This window comes from Amphibalanus amphitrite, unplaced genomic scaffold (genome assembly GCF_019059575.1).
Source record: "Amphibalanus amphitrite isolate SeventyFive unplaced genomic scaffold, NRLGWU_Aamphi_draft 000150F_arrow, whole genome shotgun sequence".
Lineage (NCBI taxonomy): Eukaryota > Metazoa > Arthropoda > Thecostraca > Balanomorpha > Balanidae > Amphibalanus > Amphibalanus amphitrite.
The window spans coordinates 96,575-124,524 of NW_024881645.1; the positions used below are offsets into that span (position 1 = coordinate 96,575).

Sequence of the window (27,950 nt, forward strand, 5' to 3'; positions counted from 1 at the left end):
TAGCTTATGTATAATGCATCGATTCGCATCATTTGTGAAAAAATGTAACCCCATGTCACCTAAGGTCAGGTCAGGTCACCATGACGTAGAAGGTTGAAACTCGAGCTATTGCATGAGAGAATCAGTACCAACATCTTGAATATCTTTAATTTTGATATCGGTGACCTAGGGTCAGGTCAACTTTGCGACGTCTCCAGTTTCAGTCAGTATGAGGAACTCGAAATGTTCTGCTTTTGAAACAAAAACACTCAAACATCGGGATCTATCGTATGCTCCTGAGGTCATCTCAGGTCATATAACGTCTCCAACAGTTCATTTTTGTACATTGATTTTAAATGGAACGTGGCCAGAGCGCTAAAACATCATAATCATAGGCGGCGGAACGGGAAGGGCACCGGGGTACCGTGCCCCCTTTGATTTTGGCATTTTAACATTAGCCCTATGGGCGTTGCATGAAAAGAACGAGACCAAAAGTCGGCAATGCCCCCCTTAATTGAAGGTGTTCCGCCGCTACTGATGTTAATCTCAACTTCAATGTAACGAATCGATGACATGCAATATGGCATTTTCTGCGACATTGACCTGAGGTCAAATTTATTAAGGTGACCTTGTTAGGTCAACAAGACGAGAGAAACGCAGTGCCGGTAAAATCAACGTAATAAAAGGTTGGTATCAAAAGTTTTAAAAGAAAAGACGATTTCCGAAGCAAGCCGATTGTTCAATTTTTGCCCTTTGGAGGCTTAACCCTAGTTGACCTTAGCTCAAATCTGAGAACCTGAAAGATTTTCGAAAGAGCTATCGAATTCGCTTTTCCGCGGCGCTGTAGCTTCTTTGGTTCCCAAGTTATGAACCTAATTGTGAAGTTGTCAAAATCGGGAGCCAAAATTCGTCATCATTTTACTTTTGGTGACCTCCAGTGACCTCAGCGATGACCTGATCGAAAATGACCTATATGATTCTGAAGAAAAATAGCGAGCTATATATTGATTTTACTGCGTCTTTCCAGCTTTGTTACATTCCAAGATAACCTGGTGTGGCCGAATACGCCTCCCCTCCCCCCCCCCCACCAACTTGGCTGAGGGCCACCCGGGTGCGGGTTAATAACATGGCGCAACATGTTTTGTTATCAACTTGTCCTTTTCACACATAGGCGACACTAGATATCACAGCCAACGCCTATCACCAACCTGGTGGTGGGCTTTGGCCAGCGATCGCCGATCGGGGCCAACTCATCATCCACAATCAGCACGAATGATGAATTACAGCTGCTCCAAACCGGCCACTTCCATCCAGCGTGTAATCTCCAGTCCACATCAGAACCACTAGTGAAACTCTACTGAGTGAGCCAACTGCACTGCATCTTTGAACTCCTTTGCAGCTCTGGCTTTTCAGCATTTGAACAGCCTTCTCTTTCCCACCCTTCTGTGCTGATGAATGATGATCCTTTGGAAACCTGGAAAAAAGACAGTACAGACTCAGGGAGATGAAACTGTTTTGCTATGGGTTTGTTCCAGTCGCACTTCCTAACACATCTAAACTCCTCCAAGAGCAAGATAGAGGAGGTTGGAGCAGGGCCCTTCTTGGCTTTGTAGGGGCGAAAGCTGCCACTGGAACAGGGAAGCAATCTTGGAGGAGTTAAGAGGTGTTAAGAAGTGCGACTGGAACAGACCCTATGACAATGTCTGTGCATAGAGCGAGCAGATGGTAGAAGAAGTGGTCAATTGGTGAGTGGAACAAATGCAAATGTCAGTCGGCCGGTGACCGCGAGCGCGAGCGGACGTCCTGAGCGAGCCGCAGTGGCGGTGAGCGGAGCAGCGCCGCGCGTACCGGTGACTTTGTGTTTTTGTGCTTGTGTGGGCCGCCATGTCCCCTCCCGGCGACGAGGGAGACCGGGATTTGGAGCCCAGAGAGGTCGGCCGTCGACAACGACAGTCAGTTAGCGAACTAGCGAGCAGGTTTGCTGACACGGAACCTCAAGGCAAGAGGGACCGTTCTGAGTCGGGCGACCCTGCCCCGGCTGGGAAGCGTGGCGCCGTCGACAGGGACGGCGATCTGGGATCCAGTCCGGTGCACTTCAACAGGCGTTGGAAGGAGTACCTGGATAACGCCCTAGATGAGCTTCAACAGCGCATTGTCTCGTCGATCTCCCGCGACATCCACGAGTTCAACGAGAGCATCCATTCCAAGCTGAGCGCCATGGACGAGCGCATCCGCGACCTTGAGCGCCACGTAGAGGAGAGGGACGACGAGATCGTCAGCCTGACGGCCGAGCTACGCCAGACCAAGGAAGAGGTGAAGAAGCTCAGCGAGAGAGCAGAAAGCGCGGAGATGAATTCGCGAATCCCCTGCCTCATTTTGTCCGGCCGCGCCCTTGCCCCGCGGCAGGCGCGCCTGGGAGCGCCTCTGCAGTCGGCCGGCGAGTCGGCGCCCCAGGGCGGGTCAGCCGGCGCCGGCCCGTCTGATCGGCCGCCCACCGCCAGTGGCCCGGGAGCCGCCGCGCCGGAACGGGCGCGCGGCGGCCGTGACACGGCAGAGGTGGAGGACATCTGCGGTCTGGTGATCCGCGCGGTGAAGGATCGTCTACCCGGACTCGACATACGTGAAGAGGACATAGATCGGGCGCATAGGCTGCCCGGTCCAAACCACCGCGTGATCGTCAGATTCGTCCAGTCCGGACAGAACAGCGTCCGGGACCAACTGATGACCCGGAGACTGGAGCTGCGACACCACAACGACCTCTTCATAAACGAGAGCCTGACCGCCCAGAAGAGCACCATCTACCGCTCTCTCTTGGACGCGAAGAGGGCCAAGAAGTTGTATACCGTCTTTACCAGGTGGGGGCATGTTTATTTTAAAGCCGAGAAGTTCGGCACGAGCACACGCGTAGAGGACACTGGTAAACTGCGGGAACTCGGGTTCGCGATTAAGGAGTAGGTGATGCTATCTCTGAATCTCCTCAGTGTTAAGCACTCGAGCAGTAGCCTAGTTGTAGCAGTGTGGTCAACGTTCTTAGTTAATTCAACATTATTTACATTTTGTTGTGTTAGGTTGTCCATAACGTGTTTCACTGTGTTTTCCTTCGATGCCTCTCGTGTCACGATCCCGTTACGAGCATTGTGTGAAATGATACCATTTTATGTTACCGTTTTGTGTTCCTGTTTTTCTCTCGGCTCCCTTTCTGTGTCCCTGCAGCGGCGATTTGGGCCTCCCGCCGTCGCGAGTGGCGGCCGACCTAGGGCGGCTGCTGGCGGCGACCCGCCGGCGCTGTCTGTGGCTGGACCGGTCGCGGTGCTGCTGGCGGTGGTGCCGGCCTCGGCGTCCGGCGGCGGCGCGCTCTTCGGCGACGGGGTTGGCGGCGGTGACGCTGGCGACGGGCTTCATCTTGGCGGCGGTGGCGGGGTCGACGGTGGCGGCGGCTTCACTACATCATCTACTGCCATGCGCAAGTTTAAGACCTACGAAATATCTGCGGCAATCGGTCCAGATAGCGTCTTGGGTCATATCCCTTCCCATCCTTCACTATTAACTATTACTGTTTATCTACAAGTTGAATTAACACTTACATTCGATAACCACAGTTTATCTCAACTCGCAAGGAATGGAGGAAATTAAAATATTATCTCTGAACTGCCGAGGGTTAGGCAGCAGCAAAAAGAGGCGCGACGTACTACACTATCTCAAGGACATGAATTACGATATATATTTTCTACAGGATACGCACTTGACTGATCGAAAGGAACCTCTACTAAACAGTGTTTGGCGAGGGAAGTCTTACCATTCCTTCGGAACGTTTAACAGTCGTGGTACTTCCATTCTCATAAACCCACAGTTACAACACGATATTATTTATGAAGAGAAGTGTCAAAAAGGGGACTATATGTATATTATGTGTAGCTGAGATACACGGCAATACATATACTCTTCTAAATATTTACGGTCCGAATGACGACAGACCGTCCTTTTTTCTCCACCTAAAAGAGCAATTAAGTAAACTTTCTTGTGAAAACCTGATCATAGCAGGTGATTTTAATTTCGTTATGGACTTTAAGCTCGACTCCAATTATCAACGTCAAAACAACCCCAGTGCTAGAGATGCATTTGTTCAAATTGTCGAGGAGGAAAATTTGTCAGATATATGGAGACAGATGTACCCTTTGAAACGCGAATTCACATGGACAAAACTAAACCCGTACAAGTTCGGACGACTAGATATGTTCTTCATAGGAGAACATCTTATAGATAGCGTTTTGTCGAGTTCAATTTTGCCTGGGTATCGCTCGGACCACAGTATAGTAACAATTCATTTGCGAACACCTCAAAAGAAAAGAGGCCCTGGTGTTTGGAAATTTAATAACTCCCTGCTGAGGGATGAACAATACGAAAAAGTAATCAAAGAACTGGTGATGGACACGGTCAGGCAATATGCCATTCCGATTTACAAAGCTGATTTTGTAACCGACCAAACGCACTTCGATGAGATTCAATTAACAATCAGTTGTCATTTGTTTTATGAGACTCTGATTATGTTAATCCGTGGTGAAACCGTAAGATTTTCGAAGAGAAAAGCAAGACAGGCGAGGGAAAAAGAAGGGAAGATAAATACCGAATTAGCATGTATCAGAGAAGAACTTGCAAATAATCCCAATCCCGAAAAACTACGCTGTCTAGAGGAAGCACAGCAAAGACTAGAGGATATAAGAAAACCAAAAATAGAAGGCCTTATAACAAGATCTCGAATTAATTGGTATGAGGAAGGTGAAAAATGTACGAAATACTTTCTCTCACTGGAAAAAAGAAACGCGGTAAGAAATTCCATACAATCACTCAGGATAAACGATAGAGTAATCACCAACAAAGCGGAGATACTGACATACTTTTCTCAAAACCTCAAGGAAAAGTATTTAAAATCAGACACCGCGAGCCCTTCCAGTTACCTCAACAGAAATATCAGGCAAAAGCTTACCGAGGACGAAAAGAGACAATTAGACGAACCCATCACCAAGGGCGAATTGAAGTCAGCCTTAATGAATATGAAAAAAGGCAAAACCCCCGGATCAAATGGTTTCACGGCAGATTTTTTCAAGTATTTTTGGGATTTACTAGGTGATTTCCTGTTTCGTGCTTGGAAAGAGAGATTTAAGATAAACAAGAACATTGGTTCCCATAACGAAAGCATTGTCACCCTAATCCCTAAAGCGGGCGTGCCACACGACACGACCAAAGGCTGGAGGCCAATTTCGCTGTTAAACGTGGATTTTAAGATAATTTCTGCAACTGTTGCCAATAGATTGAAGAAAGTAATGAGTAACATAATTTCCCCTTCCCAAACCGCCTACATTCAAGGTCGTTTTATAGGCGAAAACAGTAGATTAACATACGATGTCATCGAGCACTTAAACTGTGAAGAGCGCTCAGGTATTGTCACCGGCATTGATTTTGAGGCCGCCTTTGATACCGTGTCTTGGGAATTTTTAGTTGAGGCATTAGAAAAATATAACTTTGGTCAATACTTCCAAAAACTAATTACGGTGCTTTATTTGAATTCCGATGTAAACTCTCGTATCCTTATTGATGGAAATCTTGGTACAAAAATATTCATGGGAAGGGGTATAAGGCAGGGCGACCCAGCTTCCGGCTACCTGTTTAACCTAGTAATGGAACCGCTTGCTAATCAACTGAATAGTTCTAACAATATCGAAGGAATACGAATATCAGACAAAACAGAAGCAAGAGTATCCCAATATGCCGATGACTTGATCGTAGGGGAGAACGGGGTCAATTGTAACATTTTTTGCATTTTAGCATCTGGTGCAAACACGTTTGCAGTTATAAAGCTTTTTCTTTTATTTTCAGAAACTATGATGTTTTGTCTTTAAATGCAGTTAAAACGTTTCCGAAATAACTTCTTTTTCGGGTCAAAATCGTTGTCCGAAAAAGTCAATTCAACTGTTACAATTCACCCCAGATACGGGGTCAAAAGTAACACCACCCGGGGCAATTGTAACATGTTAACTTACAGGCTACAGCAACACAATTTTTTCCAAAACTTTGATTTAACAAAAGTATTGAACACGTGTTCATCTTCCCAGCCTTGGTAGGTACGGTTTTTCTCAGGAAAAAAGGCTTAAAGCCTCGCACTTATACAGGGGTTGGATGGACCTCCTCTCCCTTCGCAAATAAATCGGTTTTTCGCAAATAAATCGCGTAAAAAGCTGCCGATTGCGACAAAACTTACAGTTCTCTTAATTATATAGCAATGTTTCATCTCCCTTGAAAATTTGACGACTTTGACATAATGGCCACTGACCTATAACCTGTTACATTTGACCCCTGCAAAAATGTTACAATTGTCCCCGTCGCGCCTTGACATGTTTTAGACGAAACTGGCGCAAAAAGATGTTGTATGTAAGTACAGTATCTAATGCTTTCAATTTATGGACAACAAGCCTGCCAACGCTTACACAAATTCTGAAGTCGATATCTTTTCAATGGCAGGAATGAGCTAATCAAATATAACGGTATAAAAATTTACAAAATGCTCTCAAAAACACATTACTGTGCACAGCCATCGACATACCCGGCACTTTTGCTTCAAACTCCGTTGGGAAAGGCAGTATAGAATTGCGCATTTTCGGTTTTAACATCAGCTCATTCTATTGGTAAGTTTATGAATTATTAACACTGTTACAATTGCCCCGTGTTACATTTGACCCCGCTCTCCCCTATTTTCAAGTCCGAAAATAAGTTCAATTGAAGGTATTCTTGAGGAACTAAGTCAATTTTCTAAAGTCAGTGGCCTAAAAGTCAACTTACAGAAAACGAAGTGTCTTCCTGTAGGTAATAACGTACCAACGGAACAACTTAAAACATTAGGATTATCCGTTGTCAACGACTTGAAAATATTAGGTATTCACTACCATAAAACAAATGACAACATTGCCTCAATTAATATAAAAGCAATTATACCTAAAATAAAGAAAGAGATTTGTCAGTGGCGGAGAAGGCAATTAACACTGGTCGGAAAAATAACTGTAGTTAAATCTCTTTTGGTGTCGAAGCTAGTACACGTCTTAACAGCTCTACCGAATCCGAGAGAGTCGACAATTAAGGATTTAAATAGTATTTTGTTCCGCTTTATATGGAACGAGAGACCAGACAAAGTAAAGAGAACCACATTAGTTAAAGACTACCATGAAGGGGGGCTAAAAATGATTGACATTCACTCCTTTTTAGTGAGCCTAAAAACATCCTGGCTCAAAAGACTGTACTGGGCATCTGCTAATGTCACCTGGGCAAATCTGGCACGAGAAAAACTCCCCGTGCTTGAAGATCTGGTATGTTTTAGCTCTCTAAAACTCGCGCAAACCGCCAAGAATTTGAAGAACAACTTTTGGAAAGAAGTTGTTCTAGCGTGGGCGAGCTTCAGTAAAGCGTACAAACCCAACGACAAAGAAATACTCACAGACTATATTTGGTTTTCAGACAGTACTAAATTTAAGAAGTCTATTGTGAGGGAGTGGAATGAAAAAGGGATTCGATTTGTATCAGATTTTTTCAACGCTAGTGATGGGTCATTACGTAGTAAGGATCATCTGACATCAGCATTTAAAATAAAAATGACCTTTCTATGTTATGCTTCTATAGTCAGAAGTTTACCGTCTAGCATTGCGAGTAATTCCATAAATAGAGATAAAGAAATTGCACACCCCATCCTTCCGTACAAAATAGCTTTATTGTCCACCAAAACTCAACTGAACCAAATAGTATACACTACGTTGGTAAAAGCCATAAAAACAAGACGAAGCTCAGAATTATCCAAGTTAGAACGCAAATGGAACAGAGACGTTGGGCAAATGTTTCTCGGCTCACTCTGGGATGTACGGTCTGCCACGTGTAATAGCTATCTGCAGACCCTACACTATAGAATTGTTAATCGCATTATTGCTACAAATTCCTTTTTATGCCGCATTGGTAAGACCGATGACGCTTCATGTGCTCTCTGCGGATGCGATATGGAATCTTTAATGCACGCATTTTACAGCTGCGATATCGTACAAAGCTTCATTAGCGAATTGAAAAGCCACGTGCATGAAAAGTATAGCATAACGTTAGATACTACGGCAGGCCGCTGGTTTTTCCCGCGACACGACTCAGAGTCTAGCATTAACATATTGATAAAAACAGTAGCCAAGCATACAATCTTACGCTCAAAGACCTTAAAGCGCCCCCCAAATATTCACCTTTTCACTTCCTTACTAGCAGCTGAAGCATTAAAAGAAAAAGGAGCAGCCCTGAGGAGTCGATGCTATAACAAATTTGAGAATAAATGGGGGAACGTCATTAACATATTACAAGACTCAGACATACCATCAGCCAACTGAGCCTCTTCCCCATCACTCCGGGTCCAAGCTGACGTGCTGCCGCCGCCGTCGATGCTGCCGCCGCCGCCGGATGGGCCCCGCTGCCGCTCCCGTACCCTCCGTCCCGTCCTGGCCGCCGCTGTCGGGCCGTCGGGCCTGTGCCGCCGCTGCGCCTGTGGCTGTGCTCTGTGCCGCGATGGTGACCGTGTCGGTGTCTGCCGCCATCGCGACCCGTTTTTCGTGCCGCCGCCGCTGTTTAGGTTGTGCTCTTGTAGGTACTGTATGATTTTTATGCGCGTTTTTGTCCTTTCTTTTGTCTTTTTTCATCCTTTGTTTTTCTACCTACCGTGTTGCCAGTGTTCTTTATGTATGGAAAGTATACAGGGGTTACCCTCCGACAGTCATTGGTCGGTGCAGACCAGATGGTAACTGATAAGCAGATTTGACAAATGTACGCTGACGTCAGTCTTTGTGATTAGGCGGTCCGCATATGCTTGGCTCTGTTCGTGTCAAAATCGATGGGCTTATTGTATGGTGGGATATTGTAAGTATAACCCTGCTTTGACGTTCGTCACGTGGTATTGTATTCCTGGTGCCATTTTTGTGTTTCTGTTATGTTTGATATTGTCGAAAGCAAGCTTTGTTCATTCCGGTTGGGGTGTTGTCACATTTCCGATGCACGTGAACAATACATTATATTATTTGTGAAAAAAAAACAAAAAAAAAACAAATGCAAATGTCAGGAAAGCAGTCATATTTTGTGATAGACATGATGCAGATGTTGGCCAAACTGACAAGGCAGATATAATTACCAACTTGTTATACTATAACTCATCATATTTTCATGTTTAACAGAGGGAATATAATGTAAAAAAAAGCCTTAGCCAGATGAAAGTAGATAATATAAGTTCTATAGAAAAATGTTTATGTAAGTAATGTAGGATTTGCTGTTTTTGAAGGCTAGGTAAATGTGTTCCCTATTCAACAATTCTTCAGCATTCAGACATTGATGTCAATGTACATGCATCAACATACCTGTTGTGAAGTGATTCTGGGCTGCTTTCCTGAGCAGTTGATGGCCACGACTGGAATCTTAAAAACACAGCTAATTTTTTTTCCATTTTGTTAACTATGACTGAGGATCTTCTATGCTGAAAAAGAGATCGACAATAGACATCAGCTGACATTGTACAACTCATTTGTGAAACAAGATCAATTCCATTTAGGGGTAGGTCGTAGGATAATGGTGACATGAATGAATTTCAGTTTTCACTTTTCACCAGTCCAGGTACCTAGTGACAAAATGAAATATTGTAGGAGGTATCAATGATAATGTTTCTGGTAGAAAATGCAGGCATTTTAGAATTCAGTTGAAGCTTTAGATGGAGGATTTTTGGAAAAGATTTGCCACAAATAACATTGGAATCTTAGAAACATAAATCAAATCTTATTTGATGTCAAAAACAAATCAAACTGTTACCATTGAACACCAAGCAGCATGCTGAGTAGTCATTAAATAAGACATAAGCATGTTACACATGGCTACAGTACTTTGAAATAGCTTTTATAAAATGTATGCAATCATGTAATCAAAACATGTAAATATGTCAGCTTAAACTTGTTTTACACTAAACCTGCTAAGCCAAAATAAAAAGATAATATGAGAAGCCCAAAACAAGTTATTGAAAACATAAACACAGGTAACATTACAACAAAACTGAGTCAAAACACTCAAAACTAAGTGTTTCAATGAACGCAAGACTAATGCGTGTCACAGAAGCAGCTGTCCACTGTAAAGCGGAGTGGACACAGCATGGTGTAAGCAGGAAGTGGTGCACAAAACTGAATGAAGAAGAGTGCCCGACTAACTGTATCTGCATCCCTTTACATGTAGGTACTTACAAAATTTGAGTACAATCAGCCAAAACTTAACTGTGAAGGAGGCCATGCCCACTCCACTCGCACATGAGAGGTGTGCAAAAACATTCCTGTAATACCTTATGCCTGGATACATAAAGATGAAAATGTGTTGTGTCTGTGTGGTTAGTGGCATGACGTGACATGACTATTATCAATACCTGACAGTACAATTATCATGATATTAACATTATTGCAATTGTAATAAAAAATGATAAATTGAACATTTCTTCTCACTTTATATAGCCAAAATACCTGATATTTTTTAATATCAATTTTGCGTACTCCAAAATCGTAACTTTTCTGCTTCCTCCAGTACCGTAAACCGGGGTGACTTTGTATCACTTTTGACCAATATGGTGCAATATCTTCTATATCACTTGAGATTTCCCTCTGGAAACTGTTTCATCATACCAACTGGACAATTTTCTATCTAACTGAGTACAGTAAGTGTCTTGAAATTTATCATAAATATTTTATTTTTTAACAACAAAATTGATCATTCTCACCCAGAGGTCGGGGTGACTATGATCACTACATTAAAATCACCTTATATGTGTGATAGGAGCCCTCAGAAGAGGCATGTGTGATAAACTTACATGTTTTGAATAAAATCAAAAGCTTTGCTTGACAAGAACTCACATATTTTACAGCAAACCTATGAATCATTGAGGTATTAAAATATAGTTGCATGCTCCGGGTCTAAACTCACATTACAGAGCTACAAGCAGCAAAATTAGCTACTTTAACCTCTGACTTCAAGATTAAGTAACAGTCACAGATGTCCTAAGCCACAGGCTACCTGTTCTACATCACACTTTGTCTGCTGGTGGCTGTGGGACCACTTGCCACACTGCTCATGCCCCTCCCAATTGATTTTCTTTTTCACTTCCCATTGACGCTCCAATTACCACTGAGATAGAGCAGCTCAATGCTCATCCTCCATCATCAGTATCTAAGCCTTTCCTTTCTCTTTCTTAATCTGGGTCTTTCTCATCTTCACCATTATTATTGCTGGAGATGCTAGCGAATTTATACTTCATGCCAATGACAACAAAAAAACAAGCTGTGACATGAACATGATTATTCTAACTGGGACCCAAAGTGTCTGCTATAATGCTTCATTGCTTTATTTAACCATTGGCATAGAAAATACAGTTCACAGCAGCTAAATGCTCATTTGAGGCCCGAAATTGGTCTATGATCAAAGTCACCCCGGGTATCATTGTCACCCCGGTTTACGGTACCTAATAAGTTTGCGCAAGACTATTATCCATTAGATGTAGGGACGATCATGACCACTTGACTAAAAAATGGTTCACTTGGTTCCTACAAGCCTGTTATCTCACTACACAAAGGGAGGGTGAGGGGGCACTGCAAAAGGGCGTGGAAATCGCCACATTTGTCTCAAGATGTTTAATGCATAATAATCGGCATCAAAATATCGTCGTATTAGTATGCAAGGTCACCAAAGAAAAAGCCAACGTTATTTATCGAATATCAAAGCAAATTGGCAACATCTAGCAAAACGAAACACATAATTCAACACCTAACGAGGCCGGCCGAGTCACCGATACCATGGCGACCGCTCAAGTCCAACTGGCCGGCAACTGGCCAATCAGGGAGCTTGTTTGTCATTTCTGGGTGGGATTAAAAAACATGCTGGCCGGTCGGGACTGGCCACAGCGGACCGTCCACCGCACGCAGCCGTGACGTCAGAGCCGCCTACCCATCCCCTACCCCCACGCCTGCTGGACGCACCGCACACAGCGCACGCAGCAGTGTGCGGTGCCCGTGAACACCCCTCTGATCGCCACGGAAGATTAAGAAATCTGTCAGAACAACAGACAGTATCACCGATCGGAATGATATTGTATCACGTCGTTCATTGTGCCTATGTGGAATATGTTCATCTATTTGGCAACATATTCGGATTCAGATTCATATTCGAAATAAATGGTCTGCGGACTACTCAGAATGACTCAAAAATGATTTTGACTATACAATTTGACCTTCCCAATTTAATGAGGGTAAAATCTAAGCGCGGCACGGTCAATTTGCAGAGCGACCTCAGGTCAAAGTTACATGGGTCATGTACTGCGGACTATTTAGATTGCTTCAAAAATCATTTTGACCTTTTGAATTTTAATTTTTAGCATAACTTATATTAAATTTAAGCGCGGCACGCCCCAACAGCAGTTTTTCGTAGACTTGAAATACAAGGTCGTTAGCATTTTTCAGTTGAGGGACTATCTCAAATTTCGTGAGAATAATTTTGGTTTTACAATTTTGCTTTTGATACTCAGCAAAAATAAAATCTAAGCGCGGCACGACTCAAATATAGATATGTGAATAAAAATAATTACAAGTTTAATTCAAACATGGCCGCCAGGCATCTTGACTGACGCGTTTGATTCGATCTCGGCGCGTAAACAAAAATATAGCGTGTTATAGTGTATTAAATTGTGTTTTTAAGTGTTTTTATATACTTTGGTGAGGTCTGTGTATTAGATTGCATGCTCTGTTGATACGCTAGGGTGGTCCTTCGCATATTTTTTGCAAAGAAACTTATTAAGCCTTGCCTAGTCAATCCTAAAGCCCTCATAACACCCTCTTCAAAAAATCTACTTTATCATGTAGGTACATACCTACCTGTGCAATGCAATATGAAGTCCTAATTTATCCCAATATAATGCCTACTGAGACTTAACACCTACCTCTGCTTTTTGGTATCTGCTGCAGTATAAATGGAGATGAACTTAGTCAAAGCTAACTGGCCAATGTCAATTAGAATCGGGGGCAGCTCGGACATATGCAGCATAGATGTAGTAGAGCTGCTCTGTCTGCGTCATTCCCAGGTGATGTCAGGTGATGTCAGCCGCCCACTCTGCTGGTATGCAGAGCCTAGGGCTGCTGAAGCATTTGAGCAATCTTGTTCCATATGCCCGCTGCTTAAAATGAGCCGCAACAGCTGATCCGATCCGTCCGAGTGTGCTCAACATTCTTCCCTCCCGTTATGTGTCCACTGTTCAGTGAGGAACTAGTGCATCGATCCCCAGCCGTAGCAGGTGGTGCTGGAGACTCAGCTGGAGCTGCTGGTGTTTCTGTAACTCCCCCTTCCCCAGTGAGAAGCTGGTGCTGCTGATGTCTATAACTCCCCCACCCTATTCAGGAGCTGGTGCTGCTGATGTCTGCCTCTGTCCGCCACTGTCGGCCTCTGTCCGCCTCTGTCGGCCTCTGTCGACCCCTGTTGACCCCTGTTGACCATGTCCACCTCTGTCATCCCTTGTTGACCCTTTCTGACCTCTGTCGACCTCTTCTGTCGACCTTTGTTGACCCTGCCCTGCCCTGCCCTGCCCTGCCCTGGCTCGTGTCAGCTCCTGTCAGCTCCTTGTTGACCTCTGTCAACCCTGCAATGCCCTGCCCTGCCCTGCCCTGAGGGCTGTTCACGACGTCGGTTTATGTGGTTTACATAAACTGCCCTCGGGGCACGTTCCCGGCTGTGACGTCACACGGCGTTTACGTTTACGAAACACAAGTGTTTACTTAAACAGTGACAACTAATAAGCAGTTGAGACGATACTGTAAAAGGTGCAAAGAAAAGATAATCTGATGGAAATATGTCCCATATCATGACATATTGCAAGAATAAGGACAGTTTTCATCACAAAATACTCACGACGCTAGACGCTGGTTAGCAGGGGACGATGCTCAAAATAGGTCTTAATTAAAATGAAATAATAAAACCTACCATTCCAGTCCTCTGCAACCCGTACAGAGTTATTTTGAAACTCATTTACCCACCTACCAGCCCCTGAACTGTCCGAATTCAATTTTCCTAACTCAACTAGCCTCACGAGTTTGCCGCACATCGCCATCATTGTCACATAAACGCGTTTACGCGCCATGTTGATGCTCTGAGGCATCAACCGCATAAACGGTTTACGGCGGAGGTCTGACGTCATTGACGAGCTGTGACGTCAGGATCGGGTCGACGCTGATTGGTCCTTCAAAAAATAAACATGTTTACGGTTTATTAAACGGGATAAACCGACGTCGTGAACAGCCCTCTGGCTCCTGCCCTGCCCTGGCTCCTGCCCTGCCCTGGCCCCTGCCAGCTCCTGTCAGCTCCTGTCAGCTCCTTGTCGACCTCTGTCGACCCTGCCCTGCCTTGCCCTGTCCTGGCTCCTGTCAGCTCCTGTCAGCTCCTTGTCGACCTCTGTCAACCTCTGTCAACCCTGTCCTGCCCTGCCCTGCCCTGCCCTGGCTCCTGCCCTGTCCTGTCCTGGCTCCCTCCTGTCAGCTCTTCTGTCAGCTACTGTCACCTCCTGTCAGCACCTGTCAGCTCCTGTATAACTCCACTTCCCTATTCAGGACCTGGTGCTGCTGATATCTGCCTCTGTCCACCTCTGTCCGCCACTGTCGACCTCTGTCCGCCTCTGTAGACCTCTCTCGACCTCTGTCCACCTCTGTCGACCTCTGTCGACCCCTGTGGACACATGTCGACCCCTGTCGACCTCTGTCGACCCTGCCCTGCCCTGCCCTGGCTCCTGTCAGCTCCTTGTCAACCTCTGTCGACCTCTGTCGACCTCTGTCAACCTCTGTCGACCTCTTCTTCTGTCGACCTCTTTTATCGACCTCTGTCGACCTCTGTCGACCCTGCCCTGCCCTGCCTTGGCTCCTGCCCTGCCATGCCCTGGCTCCTGCCCTGCCCTGCCCTGGCTCCTGTCAGCTCCTGTCAGCTCCTTGTCAACCTCTGTCGACCTCTGTCGACAGGGGCGATGCCAGGTACCAGCAACAGTGGGGAATGGAATGACTGACCGAGGTGACTCGAGGTACCGTAAACAGTGGGGCAGGGGCGACTCTGTCCGACCTGACCAAAGTCTGTCCGACCTGGCAGAGGTATGTGGGACCTCACAAAGGTATGTGTGACCTGACAGAGGTATGTGGGACCTGACAGAGGTATGTAAGACCTGTCAGAGGTCTATAGGAGCTGACAGAGATATGTGGAACCTGACAGACGTCTGACAAACCTGGCCGAGGTCTGTCAGAGACCTCACTGAAGTCATCTGACCTCAGACCAGTGCTGGAAATGAGGCCGCTTTCTGGTCCCGGCGTTTTATTCTCCTCGCGGGTTAATCCCGTCCAGCGTTTAGCCTTTCGGGACCCACTCAGGGTCGCGGTTGTTTTCGCCGCTCGCTCCAGTCGAGTTGCAAAGTTAAAAGTCACACGAAGCTTATTTAGGGCCAGCCAAACCAGTCTAGTCTGGAGTTACTGTTAAATGTATGCATATAGATGAAAGAAAAAGGTTTTGTAGAATCGATTAATTTCGAAGTCGTATATTCAGAGGCCCCAAATAAACTTCGTGCGACTATCAACTTTGCATCTCGAATGGGCCGGGCGGCAAAAACAACCGCGGCTCTGAGAGGGTCCCGAAAGGCTAAGCGCTAGACGGGGCTAACTCACCCGGAGAATAAAACGCCGGGACCAGAAAGCGGCCTCATTTCCAGCACTGCCTCAGACAGGTCTAACAGACCTCTGTCATGTCCCACATACCTCTGTCAGGTCTCGCAAACGTCTGGCAGGTCGGGCAGACCTTGGTCAGGTCTGACAGGCCTCATTCAGGTCTGAGAGACCTCAGTCAGGTGTCTGACAGACCTCGGCCAGGGTTGTCAGACGTCTGTGAGACAGAGAGACCTCGGTCAGATCTGAAAGACCTCAGTCAGGTCTCTGACTGACCTCGGCCAGGGTTGTCAGACGTCTGTCAGGTTCCACATATCTCTGTCAGCTCCTACAGACCTCTGTCAGGTCTCACATACCTCTGTCAGGTCTGGCAGACCTCGGTCAGGTCGGCGAGACCTCGGTCAGGTCTGAGAGACCTCGGTCAGATCTGAAAGACCTCAGTCAGGTCTCTGACAAACCTCGGCCAGGGTTGTCAGACGTCTGTCAGGTTCCATATATCTCTGTCAGCTCCTACAGACCTCTGTCAGGTCTCACATACCTCTGTCAGGTCTGGCAGACCTCTGTAAGGTCTGAAAGACCTCTGTAAGGTCGGAAAGACCTCGGTCAGGTCTGAGAGACCTCGGTCAGATCTGAAACACCTCAGTCAGGTCTTTGACAGACCTCGGCCAGGGTTGTCAGACGTCTGTCAGGTTCCACATATCTCTGTCAGCTCTAACAGACCTCTGTCAGGTCTCACATACCTCGGTCAGGTCGGAGAGACCTCGGTCAGGTCTGAGAGACCTCGGTCAGATCTGAAAGACCTCAATCAGGTCTGACAGATCTCGGCCAGGGTTGTCAGACGTCCGTCAGGTTCCATATATCTCTGTCAGCTCCTACAGACCTCTGACAGGTCTTACATACCTCTGTCAGGTCCCACATACCTCTGTCAGGTCTGGCATACCTCGGTCAGGTCGGAGAGACGTCGGTCAGGTCTGAAAGACCTCAGTCAGGTCTTTGACAGACCTCGGCCAGGGTTGTCAGATGTCTGTCAGGTTCCACATATCTCTGTCAGCTCCTACAGACCTCTGTCAGGTCTCACATACCTCTGTCAGGTCTGGCAGACCTCGGTCAGGTCGGCGAGACCTCGGTCAGATCTGTAAGACCTCGGTCAGATCTGAAAGACCTCAGTCAGGTCTCTGACAGACTTCGGTCAGGCTCGACAGATCTTTGTCAGGTCCGACAAACTCAACAAGGCATCCTCGGACCGATCAGCAGGGAGCGCCGGGCTGCACCGGCCGAACTGCTGCCGCATGACGGGCCCGTGAGTCATGACCGCCGGGATGACGGTGCGCCCCGCGTCACCAGTCACCCCACCCCTACCGTCCCCTGTGTGTCTGTATCTGACACCCACGCACCCCCTACATTCCTCTGTCTGCCTGTACCTGACACCCCCTCCCCGTCTGCCCCACAGCGGCGCACCGCCAGTTCGAGGCCAAGCGCAAGTCGCACTACAACGAGTTCTACGCGGTGAAGCTGGCCCGACAGCTGATGGAGAAGGAAGAGGAGTTGCTGGAGGCCAAGTCGGAGGAGGGCGCCGGCCCGTCCTCGGCTGCCGGGCCGTCCTCATCGTCTGCCGAGCCGGCCCCGGCCCCTGACTCGGCTCCGTCGACCAGCTCGTAGACGGACGGCCCGCCGAGACCGGCCCGGCGCCGGAGCCCGTCTGTGTATTGGTTTGGCAGGCGCACTGTGTGTCCGGCCCGGTGCAGCCATTTGTGAAACGGTTTAGCCAGAACGCTGCTGCTCCTGCTAACGGTGTGACGCGGTGGATGTCACGTCAACACCACCGTCACGTCACTGCAACCGTCAGTCACGTCACGTCTTGTCGCCGGATCGACAGCCGCCGTGACGGGACCGGGAGGGCAGCCCAGCTGTGTGCCGCAGAGGCTGACGGAGGACTCCTCTAGGACAAAGGAACAAAGGTGGTGGCTCATCCCACCATGGTGGTGCCCCGGCGGCTGGCGCGCGCGGAGGCCACTCGTGGTCGCCAAGAAGCGTCATGCCGGTCCGACCAGCTCTCGGTGGACACATCCGTTAGCGCCGCGTCAGGCGGGCAGTGCGGCCGGCGGTCGCGCTGGGGAAGGCGGCGTGCCCTATCGACCCGGCGACGCAGTGATGGAGGCCGCCGGCGGACTCAGACGGCCGCGGGACACGTATGTGATGCCTCGCTGACCGAGAGCCGGCCGGCCACCCGCTCCGGCGCGGAGCCGAGGCTTTATTTACCGCTGGGGACGGACATGCGCGTACCGCTGGGGGCCCGTGCTGATTCCGCCGACAGCGTTGTCCTATGATGCTGCAGTGCAGCGCGTACTCTGTAGAGTGTAGGGACGTAAGAGGCATCAAATTACGGCGCGGAAGTGCGCCAGCTCGGAAAGTCGCCGGCCGTAACCGGCCTTCTGATACAAACTCGGTACCTACTTCCAGGCCGCCGGCTCGAGGGACCGGCCCAGTGCCGTCGCCAGGCTCATCAGTGGAATAGCGCGCTAGGATGGATGTTATGAATGTAAAGTCAACGTCTCCGCGCGGGCCTGCGTTAGACCATCGATAATGTCCTGTTCGCTCCTCGTGCATGTCTGTGTTTGTTTGGGTGCGTGTGCAGTGCAGATTGTGTGGGTGGGCGTATCACAGATAGCGTCTGATTGTCGCCGGTGTAGCAAGGATTGACCTTCCGAATAATCCTCGCTGATTGTCGTTGGAATAAACGTCGAATGCTGGTGTCACACGCCGCGCGCTCTTTTGTCCCCTTCCATCGACCCTGCGGCGCCACCACCCACTCCGCCGTTGGAGGACATCAGCTCCTGAATAGGGAGGGGGAGTTACAGACATCAGCAGCACCAGCTTCTCACTCTTTCGTTCTAATACTCGTTCTAATACTCCCAACACCCGTTGTTGTCCAGGAGTTGAGTTGGAATGGGGGGGGGGGGTGTTCACTGTTCAGTAGCCCTCCCCCTAGCAGGCGTGGGAATCGTGTGGAGCCCCAGTGTAGAGTGGGATAGCCTTTTCCGCTGGATTGTGATCAGGCTTTGCGTCGAATAACACTGATCCATTGAAAGATGTTCCGATTTACTTGCCCAGGCACATTTTTATTCAGAAAGAAAACATACATATGGTTTGCTGATGGATAATAGATTATGGCAGCAGGTAACACCCAGACGGTGTGCCATCTGCTGCAGGGCCAGCAGTGTGGTGCGTCCCGAATGTGGTCGCCAAAGACGCAGCTCGCCGCCCAGACAGCCGGAGACCAGCACACCGGCCGAACCGCCGAACGACAGGCACGAAACCGACTCCTCGTAGCCATGCAGCGTGCTGCCGGCGAGAGGTCACGGGAAGGTCAGCTTATAATGTACACACAGACAAGACAGAGCACACAGAGCAGAGCTAACAGAGCAGAGCAGTGTACAGCAGAGCTGACAGAGCAGAGCAGAGCAAGGCGGGGCAGAGCAGAGCGAGCAGAGCAGAGCTGACTTAGAGAGCTGACAGGAGCTGACAGGAGGACAGGGCAGGGCAGGGCAGAGGCGGCTTCAGGTACCGTAAACAGTGCGGCAGGGGCGACTCCAGGTACCGTTAACAGTGGGGCAGGGGTAGTCAACAGTTAACATGGGGCAGTCAACTGTTAACAGGGGCAGTTAACATGGGGCAGTCAGACTGAGGTCGGAGAGACCTCGGTCAGGTCTGAAAGACCTCAGTCAGGTCTTTGGCAGACCTCGGCCAGGGTTGTCAGACGTCTGTCAGGTTCCACATATCTCTGTCAGCTCCTACAGACCTCTGTCAGGTCTCACATACCTCTGTCAGGTCTGGCAGACCTCGGTCAGGTCGGAGAAACCTCGGTCAGGTCTGAGAGACTTCAGTCAGGTCTTTGACAGACCTCGGCCAGGGTTGTCAGACGTCTGTCAGGTTCCATATATCTCTGTCAGCTCCTACAGACAGGGAGGGTCCACATAGGAGGGCTGTCAGAAGTCTGTCAGGTTCCACATATCTCTGTCAGCTCCTACAGACCTCTCACAGGTCTTACATACCTCTGTCAGGTCTGGCAGACCTCAGTCAGGTCTAAGAGACCTCAATCAGGTCTCTGACAGACCTCGGCCAGGGTTGTCAGAGGTCTGTGAGGTTCCGCATATCTCTGTCAGCTCCTACAGACCTCTGACAGGTCTTACATACCTCAGTCAGGTCCCACATACCTCTGTCAGGTCCCACATACCTTTCTCAGGTCCCACAGACGTCTGTCAGGTCTGCCAGACCTCAATCAGGTCTCTGACAGATCTCGGCCAGGGTTGTCAGACGTCTGTCAGGTTCCATATATCTCTGTCAGCTCCTACAGACCTCTGTCAGGTCTCACATACCTCTGTCAGGTCTGACAGACCTCGGTCAGGTCGGAGAGACCTCGGTCAGGTCTAAGAGACCTCGGTCAGGTCTAAGAGACCTCGGTCAGGTCTAAGAGACCTCGGTCAGGTCTAAGAGACCTCGGTCAGGTCTGAGAGACCTCGGTCAGGTCTGAGAGACCTCGGTCAGATCTGAAAGATCTCAGTCAGGTCTCTGACAGACTACGGCCAGGGTTGTCAGATGTCTGTCAGGTTCCATATACAGGGTGTCTCATAAGTTCGTTCTCACATTATATTTGCATGTGAAACAGAGTACATTGCGTCTTGATATATTTGTGACCCCTCAATGTGCTCCCCATTTAATAGGCAAACACATGAACACATGCTGCGGCACGCCAACCGGCATGTTTGGCTGCATAGCAGGCTTAAAGTTAATCCAGACTGACATGACATGCGTCGTGAGCTCCTCGAGGCTGGAACAGCGCTACGCTTCGACGAGCCTAATTTTCAGCATAACCAACAAATTTTTATGAAATTTTGATCCGATGAGGTGCCTGACATGTGGTCTTGCCACAAACGCCTGTCACAGTCTCCTTGCACCGCTTTTAAGCTTTGCTTGACCTGTGCACTGATGCACTGTCTTGCCTGAAGATGGGCCTACGACCTCTCGGATGCCATTTTCTCCTCTATAAATGTGTTCATACTCGCGTTTCGAGTTAAGCTTGAGGGTTGAAACTCCTACTAGATGTTCTTGGAAAAGCATTATGCTTCCCAAAGCTGTTTCTGGGACACCATTCGCAACCTGGTCAGCGTCTGGACGCCTATAACCCCACAATACCGTGACCTTGGCCTTTCGCATAGGAACATAACGGAACGAAACGGAGGCCTCCTCCTTCGCCCTTATGGGGTTGTTTTCGGGTTTGGACGGGTGTTTCATCTCGAACGTGGACTAGTTAGTCCAGATGACCTGGTTGATGTCCTCAGCCCTTTAGTTTTTTTAGCCTCAGGCATAACGAAACTCATGTTTGGCCATTTTAAGACGTTTTTGACTGTTTTGAGCCCTCCGGTAAGCAAAGCTTAAGTCACCTTGAGTTATGTACCCCGAAAGAACACTCTTAGACAGCTGGTAATCCATCCTGAAAAGTCTGTTTACCAACTTTCTAACCCTTTGACCTTTTTGATGGCCACTTTGGCGCCACACAGTTTTGGCCACATGGCTCACTCCTGAGTGCTGACAAAAAAGAGGATAAACTTGCAATGATTGACTCCCGACAAATCATCGGTGTCACTTGCTGACTGTGCGTCCAGTTAGCGATGGACATTGTCTACAGACTGGTAGGCCTCAATCACCCTCAATCGTCGCGAATGGTCACGTGCTGACTAAATACCGAGACGTACCCGTATTGGAGACCTCTATGTTGCGGCGTTAGCCGTCTGTGTAGGAAACGGGCTCTCTAGCAAAAACTATTTTGTCTACAGAAATTAGTTACTGTGGAGCATATTTCTACCAGCCATGGCAACCACACAAGCCCAGTAACGAACCAATTTCAGCGTGCCTTTAAGCAAGAGAGCCTAAAAACGTAAAATTTAGGTGAGAACGAACTTATGGGACACCCTGTACCTGTCAGCTCCTACAGACCTCAGATATATCTTACATACCTCTGTCAGGTCTGACATACCTCTGTCAGGTCTGACAGACCTCAGTCAGGTCTGAGAGACCTCAGTCAGGTCTCTGACAGACCTCGGCCAGGTTTGTCAGGCGTCTGTCAGGTTCCATATATCTCTGTCCGCTCCTACAGACAGGGAGGGTCCACATAGGAGGGTTGTCAGACGTCTGTCAGGTTCCACATATCTCTGTCAGCTCCTACAGACCTCTGTCAGGTCTCACATGCCTCTGTCACGTCTGACAGACCTCGGTCTGGTCTGACAGTCCTCGGTCAGGTCGGAGAGACCTCGGGTCAGGTCTGACAGACCTCAATCAGGTCTGACATACCTCAATCAGGTCTGACAGACCTCAATCAGGTCTCTGACAGATCTCGGCCAGGGTTGTCAGACGTCTGTCAGGTTCCATATATCTCTGTCAGCTCCTACAGACCTCAGCTAGATCTTACATACCTCTGTGAGGTCTCACATACCTCTGTCAGGTCTGACAGACCTCGGTCAGGTCTGGCAGACCTCGGTCATGTCGGAGAGACCTCGGTCAGGTCTGAGAGACTTCAGTCAGGTCTTTGACAGACCTCGTCCAGGGTTGTCAGACGTCTGTCAGGTTCCATTTATCTCTGTCGGCTCCTACAGACCTCTGACAGGTCTTACATACCTCTGTCAGGTCTGACAGACCTCGGTCAGGTCGGAGAGACCTCGGTCAGGTCGGAGAGACCTCGGTCAGGTCTCAGAGACCTCGGTCAGGTCTGAGAGACTTCAGTCAGGTCTTTGACAGACCTCGGCCAGGGTTGTCAGACGTCTGTCAGGTTCCATTTATCTCTGTCAGCTCCTACAGACCTCTGACAGGTCTTACATACCTGTCAGGTCTGACAGACCTCGGTCAGGTCGGAGAGACCTCGGTCAGGTCGGAGAGACCTCGGTCAGGTCTGAGAGACCTCGGTCAGGTCTGAGAGATCTCAGTCAGGTCTCTGACAGACTACGGTCAGGGTTGTCAGATGTCTGTCAGGTTCCATATATATCTGTCAGCTCCTACAGACCTCAGATAGGTCTTACATACCTCTGTCAGGTCTGACAGACCTCAGTCAGGTCTGAAAGACCTCAGTCAGGTCTGAAAGACCTCAGTCAGGTCTGAAAGACCTCAGTCAGGTCTCTGACAGACCTCGGCCAGGTTTGTCAGCCGTCTGTCAGGTTCCATATATCTCTGTCAGCTCCTACAGACAGGGAGGGTCCACATAGGAGGGTTGTCAGACGTCTGTCAGGTTCCACATATCTCTGTCAGCTCCTACAGACCTCTGTCAGGTCTCACATGCCTCTGTCACGTCTGACAGACCTCGGTCTGGTCTGACAGTCCTCGGTCAGGTCGGAGAGACCTCGGTCAGGTCTGACAGACCTCAATCAGGTCTCTGACAGATCTCGGCCAGGGTTGTCAGACGTCTGTCAGGTTCCATATATCTCTGTCAGCTCCTACAGACCTCTGTCAGGTCTCAAATACCTCTGTCAGGTCTGACAGACCTCGGTCAGGTCGGAGAGACCTCGGTCAGGTCTGAGAGACCTAGGTCAGGTCTGAGAGACTTCGGTCAGGTCTGAGAGACCTCGGTCAGGTCTGAGAGACCTCGGTCAGATCTAAAAGATCTCAGTCAAGTCTCTGACAGACTACGGCCAGGGTTGTCAGATGTCTGTCAGGTTCCATATATCTCTGTCAGCTCCTACAGACCTCAGATACGTCTTACATACCTCTGTCAGGTCTGACATACCTCAGTCAGGTCTGAGAGACCTCAGTCAGGTCTCTGACAGACCTCGGCCAGGTTTGTCAGGCGTCTGTCAGGTTCCATATATCTCTGTCAGCTCCTACAGACAGGGAGGGTCCACATAGGAGGGTTGTCAGACGTCTGTCAGGTTCCACATATCTCTGTCAGCTCCTACAGACCTCTCACAGGTCTTACATACCTCTGTCAGGTGCCACATAGCTCTGTCGGGTCCCACATACCTCTGTCAGGTCCCACATACCTCTGTCAGGTCCCGCAAACGTCTGGCAGGTGGGACAGACCTTGGTGGTCAGGTCTGACAGATCTCAGTCAGGTCTGAAAGACCTCAGTCAGGTGCCTGACAGACCTCGGGAAGGGTTGTCAGACGTCTGTCAGGTTCCACATATCTATGTAAGCTCCCACATACCTCTGTCAGGTCACACATACCTTTGTTAGGTCCCACATACCTCTGCCAGGTCGGACAGACTTCGGTCAGGTCGGACAGAAGAGTCGCCCCTGCCCCACTGTTTACGGTATCTCAAGTCACCTCGGTCAGTCATTCCATTCCCCACTGTTGATGGTACCTGGCATCGCCCCTGTCGACAGAGGTCGACAGAGGTCGACAGAGGTTGACAAGGAGCTGACAGGAGCTGACAGGAGCCAGGGCAGGGCAGGGCAGGGTAAGAGCCAGGGCAGGGCAGGAGCCAAGGCAGGGCAGGAGCCAAGGCAGGGCAGGGCAGGGCAGGGTCGACAGAGGTCGACAGAGGTCGACAAAAGAGGTCGACAGAGGTCGACAAAAGAGGTCGACAGAAGAGGTCGTAAGACGAGGTCGACAGAGGTTGGCAGAGGTCGACAGAGGTCGACGGAGGTTGACAAGGAGCTGACAGGAGCTGACAGGAGCCAGGGCAGGGCAGGGTCGACATGTGTCCACAGGGGTCGACAGAGGTCGACAGAGGTCGACAGAGGTCAAGAGAGGTCTACAGAGGCGGACAGAGGTCGACAGTGGCGGACAGAGGCGGACAGAGGCAGATATCAGCAGCACCAGCTCCTGAATAGGGAAGGGGAGTTATACAGGAGCTGACAGGAGAGCTGACAGGAGCTGACAGGAGAGCTGACAGGAGCTGACAGGAGCCAGGACAGGGCAGGGCAGGAGCCAGGGCAGGGCAGGGCAGGGCAGGGCAGGACAGGGTTGACAGAGGTTGACAGAGGTCGACAAGGAGCTGACAGGAGCTGACAGGAGCCAGGACAGGGCAAGGCAGGGCAGGGTCGACAGAGGTCGACAGAGGTCGACAAGGAGCTGACAGGAGCTGACAGGAGCTGGCAGGAGCCAGGGCAGGGTAGGAGCCAAGCCAGGGCAGGAGCCAGGCCAGGGCAGGAGCCAGGGCAGGGCAGGAGCCAGGGCAGGGCAGGAGCCAGGGCAGGGCAGGGTCGACAGAGGTCAACAGAGGTCGACAAAAGAGGTTGACAGAAGAGGTTGTAAGAAAAGGTCGACAGAGGTTGACAGAGGTCGACAGAGGTCAACAAGGAGCTGACAGGAGCCAGGGCAGGGCAGGAGCCAGGGCAGGGCAGGGCAGGGCATGGCATTGCAGGGTCGACAGAGGTCAACAAGGAGCTGACAGGAGCTGACACAAGCCAGGGCAGGGCAGGGCAGGGCAGGGTCAACAAAGTTCGACAGAAGAGGTCGACAGAGGTCAGAAAGGGTCGACAAGGGATGACAGAGGTGGACATGGTCAACAGGGGTCAACAGGGGTCGACAGAGGCCGACAGAGGCGGACAGAGGCCGACAGTGGCGGACAGAGGCAGACATCAGCAGCACCAGCTCCTGAATAGGGAGGGGGAGTTATAGACATCAGCAGCACCAGCTTCTCACTGGGGAAGGGGGAGTTACAGAAACACCAGCAGCTCCAGCTGAGTCTCCAGCACCACCTGCTACGGCTGGGGATCGATGCACTAGTTCCTCACTGAACAGTGGACACATAACGGGAGGGAAGAATGTTGAGCACACTCAGACGGATCGGATCAGCTGTTGCGGCTCATTTTAAGCAGCGGGCATATGGAACAAGATTGCTCAAATGCTTCAGCAGCCCTAGGCTCTGCATACCAGCAGAGTGGGCGGCTGGCATCACCTGGGAATGACGCAGACAGAGCAGCTCTACATCTATGCTGCATATGTCCGAGCTGCCCCCGATTCTAATTGACATTGGCCAGGCCCAGTTAGCTTTGACTAAGTTCATCTCCATTTATACTGCAGCAGATACCAAAAAGCAGAGGTAGGTGTTAAGTTTCAGTAGGCATTATATTGGGATAATTAGGACTTCATATTGCATTGCACAGGTAGGTATGTACCTACATGATAAAGTAGATTTTTTGAAGAGGGTGTTATGAGGGCTTTAGTATTGATTAGGCAAGGCTTAATATGTTTCTTTGAAAAAAATATGCAAAGGACCACCCTAGCGTATCAACAGAGCATGCAATCTAATACATAGACCTCACCAAAGTATATAAAAACACTTAAAACACAATTTAATACACTATAACACGCTATATTTTTGCCTAATGGTCTTTTGTTTACGCGCCGAGATCGAATCAAACGCGTCAGTCAAGATTGGTCAAGATGCCTGGCGGCCATGTTTGAATTAAAACTTGTATTTATTTTTATTCACATATCTATATTTGAGTCGTGCCGCGCTTAGATTTTATTTTTGCTGAGTATCAAAAGCAAAATTGTAAAACCAAAATTATTCTCACGAAATTTGAGATAGTCCCTCAACTGAAAAATGCTAACGACCTTGTATTTCAAGTCTACGAAAAACTGCTGTTGGGGCGTGCCGCGCTTAAATTTAATATAAGTTATGCTAAAAATTAAAATTCAAAAGGTCAAAATGATTTTTGAAGCAATCTAAATAGTCCGCAGTACATGACCCATGTAACTTTGACCTGAGGTCGCTCTGCAAATTGACCGTGCCGCGCTTAGATTTTACCCTCATTAAATTGGGAAGGTCAAATTGTATAGTCAAAATCATTTTTGAGTCATTCTGAGTAGTCCGCAGACCATTTATTTCGAATATGAATCTGAATCCGAATATGTTGCCAAATAGATGAACATATGTGGAATAGCGTTCGTATGGCCCAGTGTATAACTACATTGTAATTCTGTTCTTGATTCTGATAGCAGTCGCCTCATCGATGTGGTGTTGACCAAACAACAATGTCCATGTGTAGTTAATGTCTAATGTTGGTAGGTACGTAGTGTACTGATGAAAATGTATAAGCTTTTTTTTTTTTTTTATAAATTTAGTCCGAATGGCTGAATGGGCGGATTTGAGGAATCAGAGCCCGCACTAAGCATAGCTTGTTGTGCTGACCCTGACCCCACCACCCGATCGCGCAATTCCAGTTGTATGGCAGAATTTTGTCCGAACGTTTAACGTGCCCTCACGACTGGACACGGTCCCCTCCGCTCACTCACGTTACCTGGCTTCTGTGCGGCCCCTGCCACAGACACGCACGCCATTACACGTAGGAGCTAAATGTGGCCGCCCGCACCGGGGCTTTAAGCTTTTAGCTTGCAGAGTAAAACAATAAAAATAATTCACGGTGCAGTTTTTTATTTTGTGGATGAAATGCATGGACTTCAAAAGGATCTTCAAATGGTAATCCAGCTGCCCAGTAAAAAATACCATTATAAATTTCCAAATGGTTCCAAATCAGTTGGTGACATACCAGGGAAATAAGCTAAAATTAGAGCGCTCTATTTATTGCTCCTGCCCCATGTTGAAGAGATACCCCTAAAAGCGTGATCTTTTATCGGCCCTTACGCAGCAAGGCAGTACTTCTCAGACCGGTGGATGGTATCAATAGAAAGAGAATGCGTCAAAGATTAACATGAATTAATTAAAATAACATTAAAATGTTAATTAAGCGTGGAAATTAGTCCCAAACATAAGCTAATTATTGCTCCTACCTCGGCGACGGCGCTCCCCGCAGTCAGCGGAGAAGCTAAAATAAGAGCCACCATCCTCCTCCGTAAGTCATTTTAGAGCGGCCGAGTGGGCCGATGCGGGGCCACCACACTGAGATAAGACGTGGCTAGCAATTTCAAACCGCCATAGAAATCAATATCTTAAGACGTACAATATGGGATGATTACTCTGAAGCTGGAGTTCGCCATCGGACCGCAATGCATGTTGCTAGGCTGCTGCAATTACAACGAACATACGAATACTGCCTTCATTTGTAGACGTTTGTTTTAAGGCGGTCTTTGACGTCAAGGGGGCATACCTGTCGACAAATTGAGTTTCTCCGAATTTCAAAAACTCCAGAATTTCAATTCCTTATGCACTGTTGTAGGTACAGCTATGTTCACAAGTTTTCGTTTCCTCCTGTTCTAAAAAGGATGATATTTGTCGATTTCGTGTGTCGCTGATAGGAGGGGGCGTTTAATAATT

At 48.7% G+C, this 27,950-nt stretch overlaps 2 long non-coding RNA genes across 3 annotated transcripts; both read right to left on the reverse strand.

Annotated features, from left to right (window-relative positions):
• Positions 1-93: 93 nt before the first annotated feature.
• Positions 94-11,874, reverse strand: LOC122382931. 2 transcript variants are annotated; one of them, XR_006256750.1, is made up of 3 exons: positions 11,827-11,874; positions 9,396-9,511; positions 94-1,453 (listed from the first exon to the last, which is right to left on the reverse strand). It is a non-coding gene; the product is annotated as an uncharacterized LOC122382931 (long non-coding RNA). The 2 variants fall into 2 exon arrangements; XR_006256749.1 differs by lacking the exon at positions 11,827-11,874 and adding an exon at positions 11,611-11,623.
• A 6,964-nt stretch (positions 11,875-18,838) lies between these two features.
• LOC122382932 lies at positions 18,839-24,170 on the reverse strand. The gene is made up of 2 exons (XR_006256751.1): positions 23,970-24,170; positions 18,839-19,082 (listed from the first exon to the last, which is right to left on the reverse strand). It is a non-coding gene; the product is annotated as an uncharacterized LOC122382932 (long non-coding RNA).
• Positions 24,171-27,950: the final 3,780 nt, after the last annotated feature.